The sequence below is a fragment of the Pholcus phalangioides genome, unplaced genomic scaffold, assembly GCF_987345545.1.
Source record: "Pholcus phalangioides strain wild (caught in Gottingen) unplaced genomic scaffold, Ppha-v1.0 ptg000014l_1, whole genome shotgun sequence".
NCBI classification, from domain to species: domain Eukaryota; kingdom Metazoa; phylum Arthropoda; class Arachnida; order Araneae; family Pholcidae; genus Pholcus; species Pholcus phalangioides.
Genome location: NW_028301607.1, coordinates 27,087,992 through 27,103,533, shown reverse-complemented (window position 1 = coordinate 27,103,533; position 15,542 = coordinate 27,087,992). Strand labels below are relative to the sequence as shown.

The following is a 15,542-nucleotide window of genomic DNA, read 5'->3' as shown; positions in this document are numbered from 1 at the left end:
AGGCAGTTGACAATCGGTCCCATTCCTCCGGCAAAGCAGTTTTCAACTCCGGGAAAGTCCTCGGAGTGGGGGATGGGGGAGATGCAATTGCCCTCCCAAGAGCGTCCCCAGACATGTCCTATATGGTTTAGGTCCGGCTGGCCAATCCATACGCGGAAAATTTCTCACTTTCCAGATAATCGTTGACCAGGTGAAGCCCCATGTGGACGAGCGTTGTCGCCCATGAACTGGAACCGAGGGGCTAACTGCGCCCCTGAAAAGTCGAACATATGGCTCTAAGATTTCCTCTTCGTACCTCCTAGCAGTCAGGGACCCTCTGTCTAACACATGAAGGTGTGTGAGGCCGTCCAACACGATGCCTCAAATAGACACAATATGCAAATTCTGTCTGAATTATGTACACAATGGGCAAATTTTCCACACGAGTGTACATAATTCATGACTGCATACATAGTTCATTTGTAACAATATGCTTACAATATGCTAATGTAATAATATGCTTATCTTTCCTTAATGTAAAATACTTATTGTTTGCCCCAGGCGCACCAAATTGCTGTTCGCGAGATGTTAATGGTGCCCTGGGGTAGGATGTATTTTTTTTTTCCATTGAAAAAATAAATTCTCCGTTAACTCCCGGGGTAAGTTACTGATCCTTCAAGTTTTTACGGTATATTTTTAGTTTTTTTGGGCTGTAAATGCATTTTTTATGAAGCATATTCTGTTGGAGTTTGGATCGTAACAATCCTAGCCCTGCTTATTACAATACAGTAAAGGTGTTAAAGGTGCGGAGGTGAAAAATACAGTAGAACCTCTCGATAACGGACGCCCATGGGACCAAAAATGTTGTCCTCTAACAGGGAGTGTCCGCTAATGGGGAGGTACGATGAACAGCGGAACCACGTTTATACGACTTTTCCATTTATACTATGTTTGGCTTCGATCGCAATTGGTTCCTATCGATTTTGGTGTTAAAATGTCTGTTACTGTGTGTGTGTAAAAGTTAATACCGGTGTGGTGGTGATGAATAATCAACCAATTCCCTGAATAAATAATGTGAAGAAGAGAGAAAAAATACCCACCCACATAGATCCGCGCCTGCTAGGTAGGCTTGTTGCTCTCTGAGGTGAGACTTTTTACCGGAAGATTTCGCGCCTCGAAGTTGGAAACTACAGAAAACCAACTGAAGTCGCCCTCTACTGCGGCACCGGTGGAGTTCGAACCCGGGTCCTCGCGAATCGAGTCTATCACTATAACCACTCGACCACCATAGTGGCCGAAGATTCATACTGAAAATTAAACTCAAATACTCGTAGGTTTGTAGCGTCATCTACTGACGACTAATTTAACAAATTTTTTTATGCAGTGATGATCCACCCATCAATTTTCAAAGATGTCAGATATTCCTACTTGGATCAAAGAATGGGATATTTAATTGAGTTATTTGGCAATTTTGTTGGGAGAATAAATCATCTGTATACTTGCGTCTCTTGCTATCACATTATTTAAAAAGAAATAAATTTAATAAAATTTTTGTTGAAATGATGTTATAATGAGGGTTACCAAGAAAAGAATTTAAAGCTGATTCTGGGCGAAAGCTGAGAGACCAGCGTAGTTCTCCCGTAAGCAGCTTGGGCTTGCTTCCTTGAAAATTAGGTCTGTTTTGTTGTGGGAAGAAGCGATCGAAGATTCTCCGGGGAATGTGACCTCTCTACCACATTATCTTATCTTAACCCCTAAAAGCGTGATTTATTTTATTTCCGTGCTGTTAATTTTTTTCATAGTTGAGAACAAGTACATAAAGAGAAGGGAAAATCATTAAAAATACCCATTTTGAATCGTACTGCTACTGCGGACTCAAAGATGACGTGCTGAGCCTCAAAAATCGCGCATAAAATAAACGTATTGAAGCAATATTACTTTCCAAATATCTTCTTTGTGATTCAAAAAAGAAATTGGATTGCAAACTTCAAGGTAAAACTAAGAAAAATGCAAAGAAAACGTTTTAAAAATTAGCGGAATGACAGTCACAGATGCTCTCTCCGCAACAAACAAAGAGTAGTTGGTTATTGTTAATTGGGATAATCTATCAATAAGTTCAAAAAGAATATGACCTCAGCTTTTATGAGAAAGGCGATTGTGAATTTTTATCTTCAAACTGACTGCAGTAATGAACGTTGTAAAGGACCCTTTTTATACATATCCATCAGTTAAACGCTAAGCATCAATGCGCTCCCATCAGATGATGAGCGTAGTACCCTGCTCAATCATCCTGTGATGATTAGAAATTTGTTTTATGATGAAATTCTTTAAAGTCTGTATAGATGGCGTACGTATATTGTTCCGGATAACGTATACCCACAAGCACTTGAGAGGGCAAAGCACGAAGCAATTTCAAGGACCACACAAATATATTTCGCAGAACAACTATTTACACATATTCACAAGTAGCGACTTGACCAAACCGAGAACGGTTTCTTTCACATCCAAGAGATCTCGTCTTCAAAAACCTCAACAAACTGCCCATAGTTCCGCTTTGGCTTGCGCTTTTAAGCAGGCAAAGTCGGGAACCTTCTGGAAAGATCCTGTGACGTCATGACATCGCCGAATCATCGGGTCGGTTGCCAAATTCACCAAGTTTGTCGTCAATTTGGCCAGATTTACAGAGGAATTCGTTAGTTACTGTTTACGGGTGACATAATAAATAACGACCATTTACATAATTTTCGTAACAATGTTCTAGTTATTATTTCCCTGACAAATTTGCTTGTACTGCGTGGGAGGTTATAAGATTGAATAGTGGAAAAGCGTCTAGCTCCAATCACTAGCGGTAGGTGATTTTGGGTTCAAACCCAGATTTTGCGTTTATATCACCCTTTTCTTCCGATTATATTGAATTCGCAATGTCCGAGTTCGATTGCCATGTATGGTTCACAAAAGGAAACTGAAAAATTATATATATATATATATATATATATATACTCCTGCAGTAAAGGGGATCATAAGGGGGTTCAAAGGTTACATGGGGCAATCAATCATCTCTGAGCCGAAACCGTTGAAGCTATAACTGTGAAATTCGCTCACTATTATATTTTATAATACAGAAACTCACTAAGGCCAGGATTATATTGAATTTGCAATGTCCGAGTTAGATTGCCATGTATCTTTCAGAAACTGGAAGAAATATATATATTTTTAAAATTATGCAGTGAGAGAAGCATTTTTTCGACTGTTTTCGCAACTAAAGGGTTAATAATTATCATTTAATGCAAATTGAGGTTTTGTCAGCAAGTCCTTTCTCAGTGTCATTCTGTATTGGTACCAAAACAGGAAGCCAAGATAGCAAGGACGGTTCAATGCACAGTTGCTAAACTGGTTTTCCATTCATCAAAGAGAAGAAGAAGAGTACTACGATGTCCCGCGTCAAGTTCATATTTTTTTTCCTTGGAGAGGTATATTGTTAGTCGTAGGCCAGAATTACACTATAAACGTTTGATAAAAGTTCTTTTATAAAACTTGAAAATACAACCAATAAGCGTATTGTTTACATTCGAGCGAGTGAAACCGGTAGGTTTATTGGTTGTTTTTCATGTTTTAGAAAATATCTTTTATAAAACTTTGTAGTGCAATCCCGGCCTTAAACCAGTTCAGCTATTTCAATTTTCCACCAACACACAGATGAACTTTAATACTGCTTACGTGGACGATTTTCAGCTGTGTGGTTCTCAACTTCGAGGCGCAAATGCGAGCCGATCTCCCCATTGAAAAGTCTCGCCATTGAGAGAGCAACAGGCCTACACAATGATACAACTATTCAATACAACTATTCACTTTACTCATAGTTAGAAAAAACTGGTGGCAGATGGCAGCACTACAAATAACAAGCATTACACAGAAGCAAACTTCACGTCAGCTTACACTATACGTACATTCCTAACATGTACTAATTCGTTAGAGGTTCCGCAGAAGAATATGGACGAGGTACATGTATGGTTTAGTAGTATAGTAGCTGTAACGATGAAAGTGTTTTATCCTTCTATCTCTAGGCCCACTACCGGCACGATACTGCAACCCTGTCAAAAAGAAGACTGCCCGCCCTCATCTCGTGTGTTTCCCCCCCCCCCATATTTTATATATTTTTTACCAACTTCAAATAGGCAAAGAGCAGGAAATTAAAATAAAACCGAACACCACCCTCATTTTAAAAATGTGACAAAGGATTCCGCATTTGGCAACTTTCCGCAGCTGAAGAATGAGCTCTGTAGTCTGTCAGATGAGGTTCGACCGAGATTTCGGTGCCCCGCTGGTGTCAATCAACAAGATCCACCATTTGAATTTATATACAGATGAACGATATTACTAGTACTCTGTGCAGTCATATGAATCGCGTGATCTAACATTTATACCTTTCACATCCGAATTAAAGATCAGTACATAAGGACGTTTGAATCACCGACAAATTGAGATCATATATTGAGCGGCAATTCATCAAGTCGCGATTCTACAATTTTATTTACCATTCGTGGGTGAGTACGTAAGTTACGCGCCTACACTTCAGTTATATGACCAGTCGGTTATTGGTGTTCATGGATGTCTGTGCTACTTGTCTCGAAGCTGGGCTGGAAGAGATCTCGGCAACGAGATAAGTCCAGTGGCAAAGTTCTGGCGTTCATTCATTCATGTGCTACTTGTCTAAGACCTATTAATACATCTTATTCGGAGAAACACCGGGGGTCATTATACATTGTATAATATCTTCCTGTATGTCGGGGCGTCGTAATAATGTGGAAGGGAAAGAGTCATTAGTTATATATATATATTACCATGGTGGAGGCTGACAGGGTTCTTGTTTGAAGGACCAGGGCCGTCTTAAGAACATAATCGGCCACTGAGAAAAGTAACTTTACGGAGTCCCCCCGGAGACCCCTAACTTGGCTAGAAATGCCTACTGCATGACACTGTGGGCATCGTGCTGAACTCTCATCGTGAGGATCCAGGTTCGACCACGTTGACGCACAGTGGTGGTCCGCTGAAGTTGCTTTTCTGAGGTTCCCAACTTCTAGGCACAAATGCGGACTGATCCCCCCGTTGAAAAGCTTTGCCGCAGAGAGCAGCAGACCTACAACGACACAATTATTCAGTCATTGCACCTCACTCATAGTTGGAAAAACTAATGGAAGATAGCGGTACTACACACACAACAAGCGTTACACAGAAAGAAAATTCCATCAGGTTCACAACACGTACACGCACATTCCAACATGCACCGGTTCGTTTGTAGTTCCGCAGAGGAATGTGGACGAGATGCATATGTGTGGTTTAGTAGCAGTAGAATTTCAACATGATACTACATAACTTGAAAATTCAAATATTTACCATCTTTACATCAAAATATGGAACACAAATGGAACAACACGACACAAGCGCAGCTCTAACATAAATATGTTAGAGCCATTCATATACATACACTCACACAACACATTCCGGCATGCACAGATTCGTTATAAATTACTTAGAGGAATGTGTATGAGGTGCATGTTCGGCTAAGTAGTAGTAATACTAGAAAGAATGTCTATACTATGAAAATTCCCGAGTTTAATCTTGGAATTTTTGATCATGTCTCATTTTTATGAGGCCCCGGGCAGTGCCCTGGGTGGACACACACGTGTTCGAGCAGCACGATAATAAGATTGTGAAGTTATAGTTACAGTTTCTGACAAAAAATATAGATGGAATATTAAAATGACGTTTGCTTTTCATCTCAAACTGACGAAATTTTGTATTATTATATCGACAAGGTCGTAGCAGGTGGGGGGGGGGGGGGTGTGAACTTGAGGTCCGCCCCCCCCCGAAATGAGAGAAAATGACCGATAAAAGGGGGAAAAAGATGGACAAATCTATTGTTCTATCACTTTAGTTTCCCCCCCCCCTCCGAAATGAAAGTGCTCCTCCGAACGAAATTTCCAGCTACAGGCCTGATATCGAATAATCTATAGCAGCGGTTCTCAACCGGTACTCCGCGGAGCACTTGGGGATCCGTGTGCACTTCCCAGGGGCTCCGCGGCGACTTAAGGAAAATAAAGTAAATAAGTAAATTTGATAGATAAAAATGAAAAAAGAGCCCTAGAGGGTGCCGCCATAAAAATTATATACAAAAAGTGCTCCTCGAGTCAAACAGTTCTCCGATGTGAAAATTATGTACTGAAAACGGCTCCGCGAGTCAAAAAAGGTAAAGAACCGCTGATCTATAACATAGTTTCCCAACCTTTTTTGTCCCGCATCGCCCCCGTTCTTCAGAAATGTTTTTCTCCCATCGCCCCCAACGCAATCTAACCCATAGAATCCTATGTTATGCTCGTAGCTTCTACCGCCACCCCCCTGGAACATTTCATCGCCCACGTTGGGAATCACTGATCTATAGTATATATAAAATAACATGTCCTGACTGATTGACTGACTGATTCATCATTCACCGAGCTGAAACCGCTGAAGGCACAAATATGAAATTTGGTCAGTAGTTTTATTTTACTCACTAAGAAAGGGTTTTTCCAAAACTTAACCCCTGGAGAAAGGAGGTCATAAGGGGGTTCAAAGGTTACATGGGGCAATCAATCATCTCTGAGCCGAAACCATTGAAGCTATAACTATGAAATTCGGTCACTATTATATTTTATAATACAGAAACTCACTAAGGCCAGGATTATATTGAATTTGCAATGACCGAGTTAGATTGCCATGTATCTTTCAGAAACTGGAAGAAAAAATATTTCTAAAATTATGCAGTGAGAGAAGCATTTTTTCGACTGTTTTCGCAACTAAAGTGTTAATAATTATCATTTAATGCAAATTGAGGTTTTGTCAGCAAGTCCTTTCTCAGTGCCATTCTGTATTGGTGCCAAAACAGGAAGCCAAGATAGCAAGGACGGTTCAATGCACAGTTGCTAAACTGGTATTCCATTCATCAAAAAAGAAGGGTAGTTCGATGTCCCGTGTCAAGTTCATATTTTTTCCTTGGAGAAGTATGTTATTAGGCCGGGATTACACTATAAAAGTTTGATAAAATCCCTTTTATAAAACTTGAAAAAGCTTACCAATAAGGTTATTGGTTACATTCTAGAAAATCACACACCGGTGATCTTATTGGCTGCATTTTTCAAATTTTATAAAAGGACTTTTACCAAACTTTTATAGTGTGATACAGGCCTCAGTCAGGCCAGAATTATACAATAAAAGTTTGATAAAAGATCCTTCAGAAAACGTGAAAAATACAACCAATGAGCGTATCGGTTACATTCGCTCGAATTTAACCGATGTGCTTTTATACAAATATTGCCCTTACCCAATTAGTCCCCCTTACAAACGTGGAATTTTCTTTTTTTGTCGGCTTCAGAAGGGACCGGGCAAAAACTTTCTAACTGGGCTTTTGAAAACATAGTGATTGCTTTATATTGGTTCATGCATAGGAACCTCACAAACAAAGTTTTAAGTAATCGCACGTCATTTTAAAACATTTTGTATTGGAAAGTACGTTTCTAAAGTCAACGCGGAATCAATCTGCTGTGGGAACAATTTGGGACTGCCCGTATAAACTGAATAACACCACTTGTACATACAGGGTGTCCTGTAAATGCTGAAGCAGCCTTTATATCATCAACCGTCCGTCGTAGAGGTATGTTTCTGAAAAATGCTCAAATGGCTTTCGAAAATTACCCTGTACCAGTTTTGAGAGTGAAAATACAGTGTTTAACAAAATGAAAAATTTGAATTTGTTATACGGTCCCCCCTGTACTTCAACTTCCAGTTAGAAAAATGTTGTCCTGTCCCTCCTGACGCCAACAAAAAAAATAATTCCGTGTTTCGACGTGCAGTGTTCATTGAAACATTTAAATTGAAAACAAATCAGAGAAAAGTTGGAAAAGGACATCAGAAATAAGGAAAAGGAGAGATGTCCGTTAGTGTTCATGCTGTTCTTTCATAACTTTCCTCCAACTTTTGAACTCAAATGTCTCAGTAAATATTGCGCTTAGAAACTTCGAATCTTTTCTTGTTGGCCTCAGCAAAGACGGGGCTCCAACTTCGTGATTGGAAGTTTGGAAGTTAGAGGAAAAGGGGGACCGTATAAAAATTTTAGATCTCTATTTTGTTACACAGTGTACTTTCACTCTCAAATCTGGTACAGGGTAATTTTCGAACACCTTTGACGAATTTGGAATCGTACCTGTACGACGGATGGTTGGTGAGATAAAGGCCGCATTCGTTTTTTGCGGGACACCCTGTACATAGAGTCCTTTTAAGAGCGAGTAATTTTTTAATAGATTAGGGAAAAGAAGAATAAAAATTATAACTGATGATGAATGATAACTAACTGATAAATGATGACATTGATAAAATCGATTCAAATTACGCTACAATTTTCTCATTCTTAAATTTAAATTTTGCAGCTGAGGAACGTCTTCTCGGGTCCCACGAAAGCTGAATAATCTGATGCAGGGCCGTTTGAAAGTTGAATAACTTCCTCGATGGATAGGTACGTAAAAAGTATGAATAGTTTCTTGTAGGGCTGAATTATTTCCGAAACTCTCAAAGTTGAATAACTTCCTAAGCCCGGGATGACATTATAAAAGTTTTGTTAAAGTTCGTTTTTGTAAAACTTGAAAAATGCAACCAATAATCGCATCTGCTATATTCGAGCGAATGTAACCAATAAGCTTATTGGATGTCTATTTCAAGTTTTATCAAAGAGCTTTTTTAAAAACTTTTATAGCGTAATCTTGGCCTAAAGGGCTGTGTAGATGCAAATTAATTTTTTCAAGGATCCTATAAAACCTGAATAACGTCTTCGACATGCGCACGGAAGCTAAAAAAAAATTCTGGCATGATAGAATGTAGGGTTGTAAGGCCGAATAATATTTCAAGGACAAGATAGAAATAAAAACACTGACAAAATCGAATTAAATTTGGGCTTCAAAGCTGAATAACGTTTTCTTGAGCCGTGTATTAAAGTCTCGGTGACGTTTTTTTTAAACAATATGAAAAGCTGAATATTAAATTTTCTTGAACCGTATAAAAGCCGAATTGCGTTTTCTTGAACCATATAAGAGCTGAATGACGTTTTTCAACCACAATAAAGCTGAATAACTTTTTTTTAATCATATGAAAGGTGGATAATGTTTTCTTGTACGATGTAAAAGCTGAATAACGTTTTCTTGAAACATGTGAAAACTGACGAGCGTTACGTTGAGCCATACAAAAGCTGAATAACTTATTTTGTGTCTGTGTGAAGGGTATGAATAACCTCTTTCAGGGCTGAATAATTTATTTCAAATCAGCCGTTTGAAAGTTAGCCTATGCTTTAACAGCTAAATAACATTTTCCACGGCTAATTGAAACCGATTAACTTTCCTCAAGGTCTGTATAAAAACTGAATAACGTTCAAATTCAAATTGGAATTTGGATTTCAAAGTTGAAATTTATCCAATGAAATAACCCATTTGCGTGATGAAAACTTGCAATTAAAGAACGAAAATATTCAACTGCATAGAGACATATTTGAACTAAAAGAATCACTTTCAGATATAGAATATAGGAGTAAAGCAAATAACATCGAAATAAATGGTATTCCTGAGGAGAAAAATGAAAACATAATTGAAATGTTGAACAACATAAAGGATGTGCTCAACATCACCCAAGATACCAAAATTGAGAAAACACATAGGGTACCATCATTCACAAAGGGGAAACCTAATCCAATTATTGTCAGATTCAAGGAGGAATCATCAAAGACGACTTGGATTGATGCTGTTAAAAAGCACCCATCCTTAGATACTGATATCATCAATAAGAATTTTACTCCTCAGAGAATTTACATCAACGAACATTTGACTCGACACATCAAGCAACTGTTTTATGCTGTAAGGAAATTCAAGTATGAACAAAACTACCAGTTTGCCTGGACTAAAAATGGGAAGGTGTTTTTAAGACAGACGGAGACATCCACGGTATTAAGGATAAGAAACACCAAAGAATTGGAAAAAATACTTGTAAACAATGTTTGACTTGGAAACTGAAAACTATATAGAATTGAACAACGATAGAGTGCCTGTCTTGAATTCGCCTAATTCTATAAAAGAGTTTCTAAATACCGATGAAACAGCTTGTAATACGACACTGAAATATATTGTCTGTAATGTGAGGAGTATGAGGAAAAACTTTGATAATTTTATGGTATTTTTAAAATATACTAATGAAGATTTTGATGTGATATGTCTAACTGAAATCTGGATTAAGGAATGTGAAGTGAATATGTACACAATCCCAGGTTATTATAGTTTTTATAATTGTCGTGAATATAATAAATCAGGAGGGGTTTACATATACATTAGAGAAGGTATAAAAGTCAATTCAATCTCTAGTCAATTTCAGACAGCAGAAATTTTAACATTAAAAATTTGTGATTTCAATATTATATTTTCACTATTTTATAGATCTCATAATTATACCATTGAACAATTTAATAATGAACTTAGAATATATTTGAACAAATTTAAAAACTCGGATATGGTAATTATGGGTGACATGAATGTGAACCTATTCAATGATAATGACATAAATATTAATGACTATTTGAATTTATTCTGTTTAAATGGTTTTTCTTCATTTGAAAAATGTGTTACAAGAATCGGATTTACTGATTCAACTGATGTTGACCATGTGTTTTACCGTTCGCTAAAAAATAATTTTCAGTGTAAAATGGGCGTATATGATGCGGGAATCACTGATCATCATCTACTAATTGGTTACATAAGAAAATGTTCACCATATAATAGCGATAACAATTCAAATTATATAGAAAAAACTTGGATAAATTATGAATTATTTGAACGATTTATTAGGGGTGTTGATTTCACGCGGGTGTTTGATGAAATCGATACAAATCAGGCTTATATACGTTTTATTGACATCCTTAGATTGAATTCAAGCTTATTTATAAAAAAAAAATATGTTAAAGATAGGAATAGGGCAAAGCTTAATGAATGGATTACGAATGACCTAATTAAAATGATAAATATTAAGGAGAAACTATATATGAAGCATCGTAAAAATCCATTCAGACATGATTATGAAATCAAATATAAACAATATAATACTAATTTAAAGAAAGCAATCAAAAAACAGAAAGATAATTATTTTAGGGAAAAGTTTATCAATTTGGGATCAAATAAAAGAAGTCAGTGGAAATTTATAAACCATTTTGTAAACAACAAAAAAATTAGGAAATTACCCAATTGTGATGATCAAAATAAACTAGCTAACGATTTTAATGATAACTTTATAAATCGAGTAAGGGACACTGAAGTAAACAATCAAACAAATGACTTTGTAAACAACGAAAGTTCTCAACTCAATTCAATTGTTCTTCACGAAATTGACTTGCCACAAACTGAAAGCTTGGTTAACTCAATTAATATTAATAAGCCAGCAGGAAGTGATGGTCTGACACCAAGAATGATTAAAATTATCTATCGTCACCACCCATCACTAATAACCCATCTGATTAATAAATCTCTAGATACTGGAATATTTTATAATGAACTAAAAAAGTCGATTGTTACGCCCATATACAAGAAAGGTAATAAAGATGACATGAACAATTACAGACCAATTTCGATTTTACCTATTATGTCAAAATTATTAGAGAAATGGGTAAAACGACAACTTAATAGTTATTTACACGCCATTGCCTACTACTCACATCATCAATTTGGTTTCAGGGAAAAAAGGAATACTGAAATGGCTATGATTAGATTAATGGATTATATACAAAATAAAATTAATAATAACAAAAAAGTAGCAGCTGTATTTATAGATATCAGTAAAGCGTTTGATACAGTAAACTGGGATATCTTATTGGAAAAACTAAAAAGTATTGGAGTAAGAGGGCTCCCACTCGATTGGTTCAGATCTTTTATAACAAATAGGAAACAGACAGTTAAAGTAGGCAATGCGATAAGTCAGGTAAAGGCAATAGATACAGGCGTACCTCAGGGATCGGTTCTTGGCCCGGTACTTTTTTCTATTTACATTAATGAAATTCATAATATCAATATTTCCGGTCAACTTGTTTCATTCGCAGATGATACAGTTCTAGTTTCCTCCGCTGAAACAACTGAAGAACTGATAAAAAATTTGGAAAAAGACATTCATGCAATAAATAAAAGAATTCGAAACCTTCGACTTAGGCTAAATGCTAGCAAAACTAAATGGGTTCTTTTTAATTTAACTAACTTAAGCACACAGACAGATTTAATGAAATTTCATGAATGTAACGACTTTCTTTCAAATACTATATGTAACTGTTCATACATTGAAAGAGTACAGCATTATAAATATCTTGGAATCATTATTTCATCTAACCTAAAATGGAAAGATCATACTGATCAAGTTGTTAATAAATTACGAGCAATCACAGCAATGACGTATAAATTAAAGGCTATCATCTCACACCAAAGTTTGAAAGAAGTATTTTTTGCATGGGTGTTCCCACATATTTTATATGGACTACAAGTTTGGGGGGGAACATATAAAAATTCAATCCATACTATTGATAATCTTTATGACTGTTTGCGACGTGACATTATACAAACTAACAGTTCTGCACAAAATAAAGTATCATTGATCCAATTTAATATACGGCAACTTTATCTGTATAAAGTTTTAGTATACATCTATAAGAATCCTGATTGGTATCTCAGAGTGAATATACAAAGAACTATGAGATCACAATACTTATATCAAATACCATTACCTAAAAAAACAATTTTCAAAAAATCAATATGTTTTCTTGCTCCAAGAATATGTAGAGAATTTGATGATATTATTAGACAACAGCAATCATTTTATATGTTTAAAAAGACTATAAAGGATCGTATACTGGAAATAGCAGATATGGAGCGGTTCGTTTCGTTCGATAGTTAATGCAATTGCAAATGATATAAGGAGTAAAATTTGTTTATATTTTTGTTGTGTAAGAAAATATATCTGTATTTCGACATATCAGACTATAGTTTAACTTTTAAGGTAATATAGTTGGTGTGACTTGAATGCAGCAATTGTAGTAAAATATATCTATGTATGTTGCCAGAAATTCTTTATGTAATGTATCAATACGACCCATGGAAGGTTTCTTATATCCCTTTGGGTCGAAAAGTGTTTGTTTAATTTTTTTCTTTTTTGTCTGTTTTGTCAATTGTGCTGTTTGTTCAATTAAAAAAAAAAAAAAAAAAAAAAATAACGTCTTCTTGGAACATTTACAAGCTGAATAATTTCATGTATCGCTGTTATAAAGTTGATTAACGTGATTGATGGCCACATAGAAGGTATTGATAGTTGTTTTAGGACTGAATAATTTATTCGAAAGCCGTATAAGAGCAGAATAACTTTTTTAGGGTTGGATAAAATCCAAATAACTTTCTTCGAGGCTGTATAAAAGCTGGATAATTTTTGTGTGGAGTATAAAAGTTGAACAAGCTGTTCAAAACCTCTTTGAGAAGTGTCTGAAAGCTGAATGATGAAGTGGGAGTAAAAAAAGTAAAAACACTGAGAAATCCATTAAAATTTAACATTTAAAATTGGAAATCTGAATAGCATTTTCACTGACAAAACTGCATATAATGTCATGTAGGCTCATTTAAAAAAGTCCTTCGTTGTATACGAAGGGTATGAATAACTGCTTGTAGAGCTGAATAACTTATTCGCAAGTCATATAAGAGCTGAATACCATTTCCCGGGTTAGATATCAGCCGAATAATTTCCTCCGCGGGATGTACAAAATTTTCGAGGGTCGTAAAAAACTGAAACGACGTCTTTGCGAAGCATATAAAAGCTGAATAATTCCTTGTAGGGTCGAAAATGAGGTTGTAAAGCTGAATAACTTTGTGAGAACGAAATGTAAATGATTATAAGACGAAATATAATGCAATTTTTCAAACTTAATTTTTAAAGCTGAGTAACGTCTTCTTGTACAATATCAGTGATGTATAATTTAATGCAGGCTTGTTTGAACGTTGAATAAGTTCCTCGAGGGCTATATAAAGTGGATTAATAATCTCTTGTGGACTGAATAATACATCCGAAAAACGTATAAAAGATGGAAAAACTCTTTCTACTCCGCCTACATAAAAGCCGAATAATTTCTTCGAGATCCGTGTGAAAACTGAAAAGCTCATTTTACCTACATAGAAAGAAACCTCAAAGCTGAAAAACTCTCTCCACGGGCCTACACAGAAGCCAAATAACTTTTTCGAGATCCGTATGAAAGCTGAAAACTCTTTCCAGAAGCCAAATAACTTCTTCGAGTTCCGTATAAAAGCTGAAAACTCTTTCCAGATCGACATGAAAGCCGAATAACTTCTTCGAAATCCATATAAAAAAGTCGAATAAGTCTTTCTAGTTCTACATAAAAGCCGCATAACTCTTTCTAGGCCTACATAAAAGAAGAATAACTTCTTCGAGATCCGTGTGAAATCTGAAAACTCTTTTTACCTACATAAAAGTTGAAAAACTGTTTCAAGGCCTACACGAAAGCCAAATAACTTCAAGACTTCTTAAAAACCGAATAACTCTTTCTATAGGCCTACATAAAAACCGATTCTTTCTATAGGCCTACATAAAAACCGACTCTTTCTATAGGCCTACATAAAAACCGAATAACTCTTTCTAGGTCTACAAAAATACATTCTTCAGGGACTGTACAAAATCTGTTTGGGAAGCGTATAAAAGCTGAACTATTTGTTGGAAAGTACAAGGAAAAAAACTTATATAATTTATTTAATGAAATTAAATATTTTTTTTAATTGTTCACGATCCGGATAAAATCTTAAATTGGCCGAAGTTCTAACAAATTTCATGGTTTTCCAGAAAAACCCCCCCAGAATCACCCAAAAATAATTCCCAGGGAATTGATCTCAACGATCGCGTTTTCCTTCCAAGTTTTGTGCCGAAACTTTTCCAGAACTTTCTCCCGCAGGAAGAGGGAAAAAGAAAAGGAAAGAAATCTATAAAATAGGGAACTTACCTCGATATTCCCGATGTTATCCGAATTTCTGAATCCTTCCGGCTGATAAATCCCAGAATTCATACAAAAAAACGAGGGGATTTTCTCCGCTCCCCCTTTTCTATTCATAAATCCAGGTGTCGATGGAATGTGGAATAATACATGAGAAAGGCATTTCAACGAGGCTTTCTTTAGTCGCCGTGTGTCCGGGAACGAATCGCAAGACACATACAGAGAGAGTTAGGATTGAATGCCGTGCGTGTGTGTGTGTGTGTGGGAATCGAGTGGCGCGTGTGGCGCCACCACCGAAAAACTCTATCGCTATTCCTGGATTTTTTATTATTATTATTATTTTTTTATATTGTTTCCCGTAAGTTCAAGGCGAGTTTCAAGAGTGGGAGTTCCGGAGAGAGAGAGAGAGAGAGTATCCTATAAAACGTTTTTTCCATTTTTTTATCCCGTCACCTGCTGGAACTGACGTGAAAAATCATGG

The 15,542-nt window shown here is 36.3% G+C and overlaps 1 protein-coding gene across 1 annotated transcript in view; it reads right to left on the bottom strand.

Moving 5' to 3' along the window:
* Window positions 1-15,258, bottom strand: part of LOC149078382 (uncharacterized) — a 51,927-nt gene extending 36,669 nt beyond the window's left edge. The window contains exon 1 of the mRNA XM_089241468.1: window positions 15,071-15,258. The gene's annotated coding sequence lies outside the window, so the exon portion shown is untranslated. The remainder of the gene's footprint in view (window positions 1-15,070) is intronic.
* Window positions 15,259-15,542: the final 284 nt, after the last annotated feature.